The sequence below is a fragment of the Nicotiana tabacum genome, chromosome 18 (assembly GCF_000715075.1).
Source record: "Nicotiana tabacum cultivar K326 chromosome 18, ASM71507v2, whole genome shotgun sequence".
Lineage (NCBI taxonomy): Eukaryota > Viridiplantae > Streptophyta > Magnoliopsida > Solanales > Solanaceae > Nicotiana > Nicotiana tabacum.
The window spans coordinates 10389824-10404777 of record NC_134097.1 but is presented as its reverse complement, the minus strand read 5'-3'; the positions used below and the strand labels follow the sequence as shown (position 1 = coordinate 10404777).

The 14954-nt window shown below is 35.4% G+C and overlaps 2 non-coding genes and 1 pseudogene across 2 annotated transcripts; all 3 read right to left on the bottom strand.

Moving 5' to 3' along the window:
• Positions 1–373: 373 nt before the first annotated feature.
• On the bottom strand, positions 374–552 carry LOC142173067 (U2 spliceosomal RNA; annotated as a pseudogene).
• A 3206-nt stretch (positions 553–3758) lies between these two features.
• LOC142173052 (U2 spliceosomal RNA) lies at positions 3759–3953 on the bottom strand. Its single transcript, XR_012702486.1, has one exon. It is a non-coding gene; the product is annotated as a U2 spliceosomal RNA (small nuclear RNA).
• Positions 3954–13949: 9996 nt separating this feature from the next.
• Positions 13950–14110, bottom strand: LOC142173038 (U1 spliceosomal RNA). Its single transcript, XR_012702472.1, has one exon. It is a non-coding gene; the product is annotated as a U1 spliceosomal RNA (small nuclear RNA).
• Positions 14111–14954: the final 844 nt, after the last annotated feature.

Below are 14954 nucleotides of genomic sequence, written 5' to 3'. Positions count from 1 at the left end.
ATGTCTATTGTTGAAGGATGAGTTTGATTTTTAAGGTAAATTTGGGGGATCAAAATGATTTTCATTAGTAACATCAAAATTAGTCTACACTAACTTTTTTTAATGTCTTTGTTTCAAAATACGGTTAATCAACTTGTTAACTAATGGATTATAATAAATTAGTTTACTCTAATGTTTAAAATTAAGAGTCTTTGCCAAGTATTTCACATGATCATGATAGGAAGATAAATGTCCTTTTTTTCACTTACATGATAGAGTATATTACTTTGCGTCTGTAAGATTTTTTGTATAATATTATATAATCAAAGTACAAAAATACATACTAATAAAGAAATATAAAGCAAGGCCTATTAAGAAATTTCAAGTTGATTTGGTGGGGTGCGTCAGACCCTTGCAACAGTGCAACGCATGAGAGCCCAAGTAGCAAGCTACCTTAACTGCCCCTTAAAAAACTGAATTAATATTGTATGAGTTGATGACTCACGTATCAGATATTTAACTAAGAAGGACAAATACTACACTTGATCTTAGCTAAAAGGCCGCGAAAGGTATGAATTATTTTTCGCTCGGCCTGCCGCTTTTATTCTAGTTCTCTCCCTTCTGTTTTTTGTTGGCTTTCGATGTGATATTATTGTAGCCTGGAGAATTTTACGTTTGAAATATGCGCCTTTTTCTTGCCTGAAGAGTTAAGACACAACAGGGTGGAAAAGTGAGTACGAACTCTTCTCACTTTATATTCAAACTTTATAACTTTCACGTTGAATTAATGGACAAGGATGAAATTTCAGGAAAAAATAAGAGTTGTGATGTGAAAGTTTGTTCTACCATGGTAAGTATTGTATCCACATTTACATCATGTAACAATACAAATTAAATGAAAATTAAAATAAGAATACGTATCTTTTAACCATGACACCTGATAAATGATATAGTAAGAATGCTACCGGTGCAAGTAAATTTTTACTATTCTACCATTTGCCCGAAATTGAACCTCATCGGTTTTTTCCTCCTTAGTAAATACCGGCAAATTTTAAACAAATGGAGATTTGCGAGAGATAATAATGCAAGAACCTAAAATTTGCAATAATCTACGTAGGATCCAATAATACAAGTATCAGCAAAGAAATATTTAAATATGAATATATAATATATTGAAAAAATAACATAATACATGTCTAATGATTAGATGACTTGATCAACATTACAATAGATCAACAGTACATTACGGGTATAAAAAGACACAATAACCCGCGCATTGTTGTCAGAGAATAAAAACCATAAGTGTAAAAAGCTGAAAAATCGAAAAATTACCAATCATTCTCTAAAGATTTACATAATTATTGTGGAAAGCAATTGCAAAAGGAACCCAATTCGATAATAATCTGGTAGAAGGGCTTGCATTAAAATAAGATTGGCAGTCAGAACTTATTGGCTCGATTAATCTATAATTATATTGCCTAGGGCTTATTTAAGAGGAAACCATTCTCTAGCAGGAATTTTTCCATTCTCAAGGCTGGAATCGGAAACCTCTGGTTAAATGTAGAGAGATCTCATCCATCCTACCACATCTCTTGGTTAAATTTAATTGATGTATAAATAATTAATGCTATTGCCATTTAAACTTTAATTTCTTCCAAGTCCATTGTAAAAGTTATACTAAAACCAAGTAACTTGGTAAGTATATGCATTCACAAAATAAGTTGTAGGAAAAATCAATTTAAACCATAAATTGTAAAACATGAAATCTTCTCAAAGGATGAAGGAATTATGATATCCGTTTCAAAACGTTTCAATTTTATATTCAACAATACCAAATCAACTACAAAAATATAAACAAAAATGAAAACTTAACAAGTCAGAAGGTCATAAAAATCTGGACTAGATTTGGTGGAGTGCGCTAGGCTTTGGCCGTAGTGCAACATCAAAGCCACGCGCGAATATCCGGATAGCAAGCTACCCCGAAGGACCTTCTCCTTAAAAAATTAAGTTCATTAGGCTTGAATCGATGTGCAATTCATATTTTTAGTGTTGCTTGATGTGATCTAAAGGCTCGACTAAGTCCTTATGATGTTTTAAGCCTTGTTGGTAAGTTTGGCTGATATTCCGGGGGCCTCGGGTGGATTCCGGATGGTTAACGGATCAAATTTGGATTTGTGAGAATGGCCAAAAGCACCAGTTCTGGTGTAATCTCACATGCGCAAGATTGACCGCATGTGCGAGCCCGCAGAAGCGAGCAATTGGGCACAGGTGCGGGGCCGGGGGTAATGGCCAGTGGTCGCAGATGCGACGTGAAGGCCATAGAAGCGGAGTCGCTTTTGCGGAAGAGTGATCGCAGAAGCGGAAGCGTGCTTGGGAGGCCTTTCCGCAGAAGCGGACGAATTTGCGCAGATGCGCACCCGCAGAAGCGGTCTTTGAACCGCAGAAGCGAAAATTGGCGAGGAAGCTGAGACCGCAGAAGCGGCTGGGAGGCCCGGAGAAGCGAGACCGCAAGAGCGAGGGAAACCGCAGAAGCGGATAAGTTGTCACTTCTGCGACGCCGCAGATGCGGCTAAGTTTCCGCAGAAGCGGAAGTGCTGGACAGAATACTTAAATACAAGGGTTCGCGATTTTGCTTCATTTTAAACATTTTGAGCTCTGGTCTTGGCGATTTTTCAGAGCATTTTCGAGGGATTTCTTGGGGTAAGTCTCTTGTACTCATTTTTTATCAATAATCTTGTTTCCCCATTGATTTTTCCACTTAGATTGTGTGTGGTTAAGATGAAATTTGAGACTTTGAGGCTAGGTATTTGGAGAGCTTGGTTTCGGATTTTACTTTATTGTGGTGGAAAGCAATTGCAAAAGGAACCCAATTCGATAATAATCTGGTAGAACGGCTTGCATTAAAATAAGATCTTTTTTGGTTTAACCATTCGGCTGTCGGAACTCATTGGCTCATTTAATCCACAGCTTAGTCTGGCTTTTATCTTATCCTTCTATTCTAGGCGAGGAGGAAAATTTAGAATAAATAGCCCTAGAAAAAACTACAAACTAGTCAAAGGACAACCTGCCTTATTCTTCTCCCGTTCGGAACTCCTATTTTCTCGGAGATAGCTTGGTCTGTGCTAGAACAACAGATTTGTGAGCAAGAACGTATTTCACAGCCGATTCAACAACAACCACTTTCTCTGGGGACAATTGTGTTGCGTAGGGCTTATTTACATGGAAATCATTCCCTACTAGAATCTCTCCATTCTCAAGGCCTGAGTCGGAAATCTCTGGTTAAAGGTGGAGAGATCTCATCCATCCTACCATATATCTTGATTAAAATAAGTACTTTGGATTGCACCCAAAACAATTAAATTGTAGAGCACGATAGCAGGATAATGTTGTTGACATTTAAAATTTAATACTCTGCCAAGTCCATTGTCAAAATTATAGTAAAACCAAGTAACTTGTAATTATATACCTTCATAAAATAAGAGTATCACAATTTGTAGGAAAAATCAATATTCAGTTTCAAAATGTTTCAATTTTATTTTGAACAATACCAAATCAACGACAGCATTTTAAAAATAAACAAAAATGAAAACTTAACAAGTCAACAGAATTGTAGAAAAGAGAAGAAAACCTCATTTATGCTATTCATATCATAAAACGATTTAACGCTCAGATCAAATTATAAAAAGGTCGAAAGAGAAAAACTAATTTCCCTTAACAGACAGCTTGTGAATACACAATGCAAGTTAAATCAAGGCACATAAAAAACTGTAGTAGATTTGGCAGGGTGCGCCAGGCCCTTGCAATAGTGCAATGCATGGGCGACGCTTGAAAGCCCAGATAGCAAGCTACCTTAGTGGACTCTCCCCTTAAAAAATAGAGTTAATATCATGTGAGTCAATGACTCACATATCAGATATTAAACTGATAAGAACAGATACTACACTTGATCTTAGCCAAAAGGCCGAAAAAGGTATGCTTTGAATCGTTTACGACCTGCATATTTTATATCAGTTCTCTCCTTTCTGGTTTGTGTTAGCTTTCGATGTGGATTTCCTGCAGATTGGAGAATTTTATGTTGCATATGCCCATTTTCGAGCCTGAAGACACAACAGGGAAAAACTAGAGTACTAACTCATTTTTCTCACCTTATGCTAAGTTTACAAATTTCACATTTAACTAATGGACAAAGATGAAATATCAGCCAAAACAAGGATTATGATTTGAAGATTTGTTCTACCATTTAGCCGATATTGAACCTCGTGGGTTTATTTTTAATAATAATAAATGCTGGCAAACTTAAACAAATGGAGTTATGCGAGAGATACCCAAGTAAGGGTCCCCAACAATACAAATATCCAAAATAAAATGTTTATATGTGCATATATTAAAAGAATAACTTGAAGGGGATCTCGGAGCTGTTAGAGTAGTTTGTAAATATGTGGGAGTTCCACATCGAAGGTTTTGTAAATATGTGGGAGTCCCACATCGATGGCCACAAGCCATTTAGTTGGCTTTGATCTTATTTTCGTATTTTATTTTGGAACAACTTTTTGTTATTTAAAATTTGAATTTAAGATTTAAATTTTGAATTAACAGAAAAGTTGTGGCTATTCGTGAAAACGGACAACTCTTCCGAAAAAGTCTCCTTTTCTTATCTATAAATACAGAAGACATCCAGAAGTAGTGAATTCAATCTGCACGTATGTTTCAAGCTTTGTTGTATCCTTATAGAGAATTGCTTATAATTCCTAAAGTATATACAGGCAATAATTCTTGAAAGATAGTGATCTTTCACGCCTCAAAGCTTTTTTAGTCCTCTGTTACTTACCTATTTTTTTCTAACAATTTTCACGAGTTATTTCTGCAATGGAGAAATTATTGGCTACTGTTGAGAATCCGAAAGACTTAATCAAATTGGATCGCTTTGATGGATCAAACTTCAGTCGTTGGAAGGACAAGATGATCTTCTTACTCACTGCGCTGAAAATCTTTTATGTCCTTGATCCATTGTTGGCTGCACTACCAAAACCTACCCCGGAGGATACTGATGCGATCAAAGCAGAGAGGAAGAAACAAGAAGAAGATGAACTGCTTTGCCGAGGTCATATTCTGAATACTTTGACTGATCGATTATACTATTTTTACTCCAATCTAAAATCTCCAAGGGAAATCTGGACGGCGTTTGTAGGCTGCATATGAAAATGAGAAACAAGGTATCGATAAATTCTTATCTTTGCAGTATTTCGAATTTAAGATGGTAGATACAAAAGCCTATAATGGATCAGATACATGAGTTACAAATCTGTTTCAAAACTAAGTGATCTTGAAGTGAAAATTCCTGATGCACTTCAAATAGGTGTGATTCTCTCGAAATTGCCTTCTTCCTAGAATAACCTCAAAAAGAAAATTCTGCATTCTACTGATAAATTAACTATAGAACAATTTCGAACTCATCTTCAAATTGAAAGTGAGACTCGTGCTCGTGATAAAATTGTTCACGCCTCTAGTTCTACAGTTAATATTGTAGTCAGAATAAGTCGGGAAACAAAAATAAAAATCTAAAAGTTTCAAAGAAGTCTCTTAATAAAAAGAGAAACAATATGAATTGTTATCATTGTGGAAAGAAAGGCCATAAGATTCGAGACTGCAGGTTTAAGAAAGCAGGAATAAATTTTCATTTAGGAGATGTTGGAAAATCTGGAAATTCAAGAAATTCAGAGAAGGTAAACACAGTAGAAAGTTCTTCACAAGGGATGGTGGCTATGATTTCTGCTATACCAACTGAGATGGTTAAAGAGTTGAACATGGCTGCAACAATCACAAAGAATCAAGACTGGTGGTTGGATTCTGGTGCAACAATTCATGTCTATCACTACAAGAATATGTTCAAGACTTATTTGGAAGTTAAAGATTCTGAAAAGGTGCTGATGAGCAATCATGTTACAGCCGAAGTTGCAGGAAAAGGAACAGTTGAAATCAACTTTACATCTAGATAGAAGTTGACTCTTCTGAACGTGTTCCATGTTTCTTAAATTATGAAAAACTTGATTTTTTCTAGTTTACTTTCTAAGAGAGGTTTCAAAAATGTAATTGAGTCTGATCATGTAATTGTGTTTAAGAGTGGTCTGTTTGTAGGAAATGGGTACCATTGTGATGGCATGTTCAAACTAAGTGTTAATGCAATAAATTGTGCTTCTGCTTATACCGTTGTGTCTGATTCTAATTTATGGCATGCTAGATTAGGCCATTTAAATTTTGGTTCTTTAAATTATATGTCCAAAAATGGTCATATCACTTACAAAACTGAACATGGAAGAAAGTGTAAAATATGTTTACAAGCGAAAATGACTAAGAAACCATTTCGTAAAGTTGAAAGATTTATAGAATTATTACATTTAGTGCATTCTAACTTATGTCAATTAAATGGAGAATTAACTAGAGGATGTAAAAGATACTTTACCACTTTTATAGATGATTTCTCTAGATTCACACATGTTTATCTACTTAGAACAAAAGATGAAGCATTTCTAAAGTTTAAGAAATATAAGCCAGTTGTGGAAAATCAAAAGAGTAGGAAAATAAAATTATTCGAAGTGATAAAGGAGGAGAATACTTTCCTACTGAATTTAGTAATTTCTGTGAAGAGCATGGAATAATACATCAAAGAGTGCACATTATACACCACAACAAAATGGATTGGTGGAAAGGAAAAATAGGACTTTAGTAGACATGATTAATTCTATGTTATTAAATGCACATTTACCGCACAATCTGAGGGGTGAAGCACTACTTACTGCTTGTCATATATTAAATAGAATGCCTTCAAAAAGTGTTCATATTTTACCTTATGAACTTTGGAATGGTAGAAAAACTAACATATAGTATTATTTTAAAGTGTGGGGGTGTATATCCTTTTATAGAGTTCCTGATCATCAAAGAACAAAATTGGGACCTAGAGGAATAAAAAGTATTTTTGTTGGATATGCACAAAATTCGAAAGCATATAGATTGCTTGATCTAGAATCTAATGTTGTTGTAGAATCTATTCATGTTGAATTTTTAGAAAATAGATTCATTAATTATATTGTAGATGAGAAGTTGATTGCACAAGGTCAAAGTAGACATGATACACAAAGATGTCACATTTTAAAATGTTTTTAAATAAAAGGAAAAGTGACAATGTTCAATTAGAGCCTAGATGAAGCCAAAGAGTTAGAAAAGAAAAAACTCTTGATCCAAATTTTATATCTTCGAAATCTATAGTTTTTCTAGTGAAGGGAGATAGAACTAAAGTCTGTAATCAGATACCTATTTTGTTTAGTATAGAAGAAGATCCTAGAACATACAAAGAAGCCATATCTTCAAGAGATGTTGATTTTTGAAAAGAGGCGATCAATGATGAAATGGACTCAATAGTGTCCAACAACACTTGGATTTTAGTTTATTTGTCTGCTGGATCTAAACCTATAGGTTGTAAATGGTTATTCATGAGAAAATATAATACAGACGGTTCTATAAAAACCTTCAAAGCAAGACTAGTTGCAAAAGGCTTCACGCAAAAGGAAGGCGTTGACTACTTTGATACATATGCTCCAGTTGCAAGAATAACATCTATTAGAGTACTTTTGTCAACATATGATCTATATGTACAACAAATAGATGTTAGAACTGCTTTCTTAAATGAAAATTTAAGTGAAGAAATTTATATGAAACAACCTAAATAATTTTTTTTCCTGGTAATGAACATAAAGTTTATAAGCTTATAAAGTCTCTCTATGGCTTGAAACAAGCACCAAAATAGTGGCATGAAAAGCTTGATAGTATAATATTATCAAATGGTTTCGTACATAATCAGGCAAACAAATGTATTTACTCTAAGTTTACAGTAGATTATGGAGTTGTTAATTGTCTTTATGTCGACGATGTTGGAAAACGTGTCAGGCTAATAGAAGGAAAAAATATTTAAAAGAGAAAAGTAATAAATTGTATAAGAAAGACAAGACAAGATTTATGTGGTTCGGCAATTTTGCCTACTCCACGGCCACACAAAGAATAGCTCTTTATTAATTGAAGAGAGAAATAAGAAGTTGAGGGATGATTTGCAAATAAAAATGCATACCCTTTTATAGGAATTTGAATGCCCTAGCGAGGTAAGCGCTTACATCATAGAAATGCTGATGTAAGCGCTTACATCATAAGAATGCCAATGTAAGTGCTTACATCATAAGTTTATCCTCAAACCTATGTTACATCAAGAAAGAAAATAAAAAAAAAATATTTGTTATTCTCTGGTGGCGCCTTATGCTATCAGTCTTGAAGGCTAACTGAGGCAGTGCACAACCTCAGTTTGTCAACACCGACAACTTTGGTCAACATGTCTGACGGGTTCTTTGATCCTGGTATCTTCTACAGGGAAAGAGTTTCTTCACTTATCAACTCTCGGATATGATGATACCTTAACTGTATATGATTCGATCTTGCATGAAATACTGGATTCTTGGAAAGATGAATTGCACGAGGGCTATCGCTGAAAAGCTCACAATTGTCCTGCTCTTTAAGGAAATTCTTAAGCCAAATCATCTCTTTTCCAGCTTCTGAGATTGTCATGTACTCTGCTTCAGTGATAGATAGAGAAACACTTTTCTGAAGTCTGGACATCCAACTAACAACAGTACCACCCAAGGTGAACACGTAGCATGTGGTACTTTTTTGACTATCCAGATCGCCGCCTAAATTTGCATCAGCAAAACCTTGTAAGATAATATTGCTCCTTTTAAAATAAAGTGCCATACCTGAGGTGCCTTTGAATATCGCAATATCCATTTTACACCTTCCCAATGCTCATTTTCTGGATTTGACATGTATCTACTAACAACTCCAACTGCATGGGCTATGTCAGGTCTAGTGCAAACCATAACATACATGAAACTTCCTACTATTGAAGCATATGGATCTTTGGACATGTACTTCCGTTTTTCATTTGTCATAGGTGATTGGTCTTTCGACAGATTAAAATGGCTTCCGAGTGGAGTGCTTCTGCTCTTTGCATCATGAAGACTGAACCTGCTTAGTACCTTTTGTATGTACTTTTCTTGAGACAATCTTAAGGTTCCTTCTGACCTGTTTTTACTAATCCTCATCCTAAGCATTTGCTTAGCTGTTCCTAAGTCTTTCATTTCAAACTCCTCCGCCAGTTGTTACCTAACCCTGTTGATCTCATTTATGCTAAATCCTGCAATTAGCATATCATCAACGTACAACAGTAAAATGATATAGGATTTATCAAGATTTTTGATATAACAGCAATGGTCCATCGCACATCGTGTGAAACCATTATTATGCATGAATCCATTAAATTTCTTGTACCATTATCGGGGTGCTTATTTCAAACCATATAAACTCTTCTGCAACTTACACACAAGGTTTTCTTTACCAGAAACTTGAAAACCTTTAGGTTGCTTTATGTAGATGTCTTCTTCAAGGTCACCATGCAAGAAAGCAGTTTTAACATCTAGCTGCTCCAAATGCAAATTTTTTGCAGCTACGATACTTAGCACCAACCTGATAGTAGTTAATTTTAATACAGGAGAGAAGATCTCGGTGTAGTCAATCCCTTCCTTCTGCTGAAAGCCTTTTACTATTAATCGTGCTTTGTATCTCTTCTTACCATCATGCTCTTCCTTAACCCTGTACACCCACTTATTTTGCAATGCCTTTTTTCCTTTTGGTAACTCTGTAAGTATCCATGATTTATTCTTTTGAAGAGAATTAATCTCTTCTTTCATGGCTAGCTTCCACTTATCAGAGCTTATCACCTGCATTGCTTCAACAAGATGCTCTGGTTCTCCAGCATCAGTCAGAAGTAAATAGTGGAGAGAGAGAGTTAACCTATTTGGAGCATTCGTGACTCTTTTAGATCTCCTTAATGTAGGTTCAGGATTAACCGATCCCGAATTTGATTCAAGTCCTCACTCCAGATCTGGTTCTCCATCTATTTCTATTTTTTATTCTGATTCTGATCCAGATTCGGCTTCTGGTTCGGCATCTTCAATTTCAGATCTAGTTGTAGTCTCTCTGGCCACTTCATTTTCTGAGATTTCTTCTAACTCAACTATTTCAGATGTCTGTCTTCTGGTGCTGGTTGGTTCTACTTCAAGCTTGTCTTTGTACATCACATTTTCATTAAATGTGACATTCATGTGTCTTAGGATCTTTCTATTCTGATCATCCCAAAATCGATAACCAAAATTATCATTATCATAGCCAATAAAGAAATATTTCTTGGCCTTAGGATCAAGCTTATCTCTACCATTAGAGTTTACATGCACATAAGCAACACAACCAAAAATTTTCATATGTGAGAGAGTTACCTCCTTTCCTGTCCATACCTCTTCAGGAATTTCAAAATCCAGCGGTACAGAGGGTCCCCTGTTTATGAGGTAAGATTCCGTGTTAACAGCCTCAGCCCAAAAATAATTCGGCAATCCAGAATGTATTCTCATACTTTTGGCTCGTTCATTCAGGGTTCTGTTCATCCTCTCAGCAGCGCCATTTTGTTCCAGTGTTCCAAAAATTGTCTTGATCAATCTGATCCCATTCTCAGAGCATAATGCTTTAAACTCTTGACTATCATACTCTCCTCCATTGTCAGACTTCAGACATTTTAACTTTAGACTTGTCTGATTTTCAACTTTAGCTTTCCATCTTTTAAAGATAACAAACACATGAGATTTATTTTTCAGAAAATAAACCCATACCTTTCTTGTGGAATCATCAATGAAGGTGACATAATAGCGTGAGCCTCCCAGAGAAGTTACAAGTGCTGGTTCCCACACATTTGTATGCACTAGTTCCAGCTTCTCTTTCTTTGGCGTTCTTCCCACCTTTGAGAAACTAACTCTCTTTTGTTTCCCGTAAATGCAATCTTCGCACAAACCTAATTCAATATGCTTTAGGTTTGGCAACTTTTCTTTAGATGCCAACAACTTCATTCCCTTCTCACTCATATGCCCGAGCCTTCGGTGTCACAATGTTGTATCACGACCATGATCAACTGTTGCTATAGTATCTTTCTGTATTGCAGTTGCATACAGTGTTCCCTTCTTAAAGCCTCGTGCCACAACCAAATTTCCTTTGGTTATCTTCCACGATCTGTTACCAAATGTTGTTGTATATCCTTCACTGTCAATCTGACCCATAGACATCAGATTTTTCTTGAGGCCAGGAACATGTCAGACATTTTGCAATTTCCATAGCGTGCCTTGTGAAGCCTTTATATGAACTTCACATTTCCCGATAATGTCTAGAGGTTCGCCGTCTGCTAGATAAACCTTTCCAAATTTTCCAGCAATATAATTATGCAATAATTCTTTGCATGATGTAGAGTGAAAGGATGCACTTGAGTCGAGAATCCAAGATTCGGCTGGACTGCCTGTACAACAAACTAGTGCATCACTGACTTGTTCAGCAATTGCATTTGCTGAATTATCATCACTAACTACTGTAGTGACCCTTTTTATCGCAATTCCAACACATAATGTCTTTGCAAATTTTGAATTGCCCTCTTCTCCTGGACATTGATCTGCCACGACCATGACTTTGTCCTCTTTGGCTATTTCTTCCCCTGCTTTCGGTATTCAAAGCAGATCCTGGGGAATCACTTGATTCTTTCTAGCGAATATCTTCGCTTAGAACCAAGTTCCTAATATCATCCAATTTGAGTTTGGTACTTCCCGATGAACTGCTAACTGCAGTTACTGTTGCAGACCAATACTCCGGTAGAGATGATAGTAGTATCAATGCCCTGACTTCGTCATCGAATATTATATTGACAGAACTCAACTGAGTTAATATTACATTAAACTCATTGATATGTTCTGTGACAGATCCACCTTCTGTCATCTTTAAGTTAAACAATCGACGCATCAAACAGACTTTATTTGAAGTAGATGGCTTCTCGTACATATTTGATAACGCCTTCATCAGACATGCAGTGGTCTTCTCGTTAATGATGTTAAACGCCACATTTCGTGTTAGCGTCTAACGAATCGCACGAAGAGCTTGGCGATCTAATAGATCCCAATCCGCTTTGGCCATATTCTCTGGTTTTACCTTAGTTAGAGGTAAGTGTACGTTTTTCTGGTACAAATAATCCTCTATTTGCATTTTTCAGAATCCAAAATATTTACCATTGAACTTGTCAATATTAACCTTCCCTTCTTCCGATGCCATTTTTCACAAAACTAATTTATGTGAATAGTGCATGTGAATAGTAACGATGATCAATAATGTCGCACTATTCTTGTGAATAGTACCTGTACCGATAACGTACTTTTCTACCAGAATTACATTGTCTGTGCTCTGATACCAGTTATTGGGAAACGTGTTAGGATAATAGAAGGGAAAAATATTTGAAAGAGAAAAGCAATAAATTGCACAAGACAAGACAAGACAATACAATATTTACGTGGTTCAGCAATTTTGCCTACTCCACGGCCACACAAAGAATAGCTTTTTATTAATTGAAGAGAGAAAGAAGAAGTTGAGGGATGATTTGCAAATGAAAATGCATACCCCTTTTATAGGCATTTGAATGCCCTGCCGAGGTAAGTGCTTACATCAAAAGAATGCCGATGTAAGCGCTTACATCATACGAATGCCGATATAAGCGCATACATCATAAGAATGCCGATGTAAGCGCTTACATCATAAGTTCATCTCTTTTTTATTTTTCTTTCTTTTGTTTTGTCTACTTTTATTTCTTTCACCTACAACAACATGTTTGCTACTATCAGACGACATGTTGATTTTTGGTACGGACATGCTTGGAATTTCTGAAACTAAGAAGTATCTAACTTCAGTCTTTAAAATGAAAGATTTGAATGAAGTAGATACTATCTTAGGTATCAAAGTTCAAAGAAGTGATAAGAGAGTGACTTTATCATAAACTCATTACATTGATAAGATTCTTACCAATTTCAGTCATCTCGGCATAGTGGAGTCTAAAACTCCATATGATTCAAGTATCAAACTAACTGAAAATACTGGAAGAACAATGGCTCAATGCAATTGGCAATTTGATGTATGTTATGCACTGCACTAGGCTACTACTAATAAGGGCGTGTAAGAAAGAGAGGTGAGGTGACTAGCTTAGTAACTTTATTCAATCTAAAAGGATGGCTTCAGTGGCCTGATATAGTATTTGCCGTTAGTAAACTTTCAAGGTTTACAAGCAATCCAAGTAATACTCAAGTTGAATATTTACCTTGGGGGGTGGCGCCATTTGTCGGGCATCCAAGAAACAAACTTGCATTTCTCATTCTACTATGAAATTCGAATTTATTGCATTAGCAGCTGCTAGAAAAGAAGCGGAATGGCTAAGAAATATGTTACTAGATATAAAGTTGTGGCCACAACCTATGCCAGCCATTTCAATATTTTGTGATAGTGAGACTACTATGTGTGTAGCTCTCAATAAAATATATAATGGGAAATCAAGACATAAGCTTAAGGCATGCTTATATAAGAGAATTAGTTATAAATGGAACTATAACTATAGTGTATGTGAGATCAAACAAGAATTTGGCAGATCCACGAACCCATCTTTAAATAGAGAGGCAGCTAAAATAATTAAACAAAAGTGATGGGAACCCATCTTTGAGTTGGTATACAATCTAACAATATAAGTTCAATGGGTAATAACAAGTTGCTCGTATTGATTAAGCAAGAATCTTCTCAATTAGAGCCTAGATTCCTATGTACTGTTATGTGAGGAGTTGTTAAATGTGTGTAATAAAAGGAGCATAATGACAAACTCCCATTGTATTTGATGTAATTGCAAGATCCAAACCTCTAAATAACAAAGGACATACACAGGGATTTCAGTGGCGACTAGAGGAAAATAGTGTTCGCTTGGGCCAACCTCAAGCTGAAACTGGGCTATAGACCCAAGAGTTTGGACTGAGGATTGGGTAGGGGACGCGCGAACGCAGGCCCCCACTGCCACAAATTATGACGTAGGCTCGACCACTTGGGCCGACCTTATGCTAGCACCCCTCCAAAGTGCAATGGAGGTCACAAGCCTAGGCCATAAGCCTTATTGATCACTCATTGACCCCGTCCAGGTAAGTATGTTTCTCTATCAGCCCAACCCATATTTTATTGTGCAGCATTTTGGTCATTCTCAGTTAGTATTTGCCGATGTGGGATTAATCAACCAATGAAGTCAGAAAAACACTCTTTTGTGACATTTACATAATTTTAAAAACAACTAGATTTAGTGTACGTGCGTTGCACATATTTTTCACGTCTATCAATAAATAAGTGTATAAAATTTAGAGTAAAAATAATTATGTGAAATAGAAATTGACATCGAGATAGTGCTACATTCATTTAATTAAAAAATAAATGTTATTGACAAAATAGTTGAATACAGAGTTATTAGATATCTTCTGAACTTGCAAAAATATAAGAATTTAGGTAGGTTAATTATATAATTTTTGTATTTACATATATTTTATTGTGCGAAGATAATTATGATATGTTATATTTTTATATCTGATCTAATATCTCTTTATAAAGAGCGTTCTTGGTGTAAAAAAATACTATTCCAAGTATTAAGTGTTATATATATATATCATATAGTATGTATGATTATCCTTGGTAAAATATTTTTAAAATTATATGCTTTTTTGGATTTGGTTAAGGTTATTCGAATGAGTGAATAAATTATGATAAAGTTTTCTTCTCTTATTAATTACTTAGTACTTTTATCTCCCTCTTCGAGTGTTATTTTCCCTCCTCTACGTATATTTATTTTTATACTTCTAATGATTTAAATTTTCAATGTCAATTCACTTTTTCTAAAATAACTATTTTTCTTATCTCTTTTGATTGATTCAAAAACGGGAAAGTTAATTTTTTTTTAATTTTTCTCGTAAGTACATGAATTTCATGAAAAGAATTTAAGGTCTCTT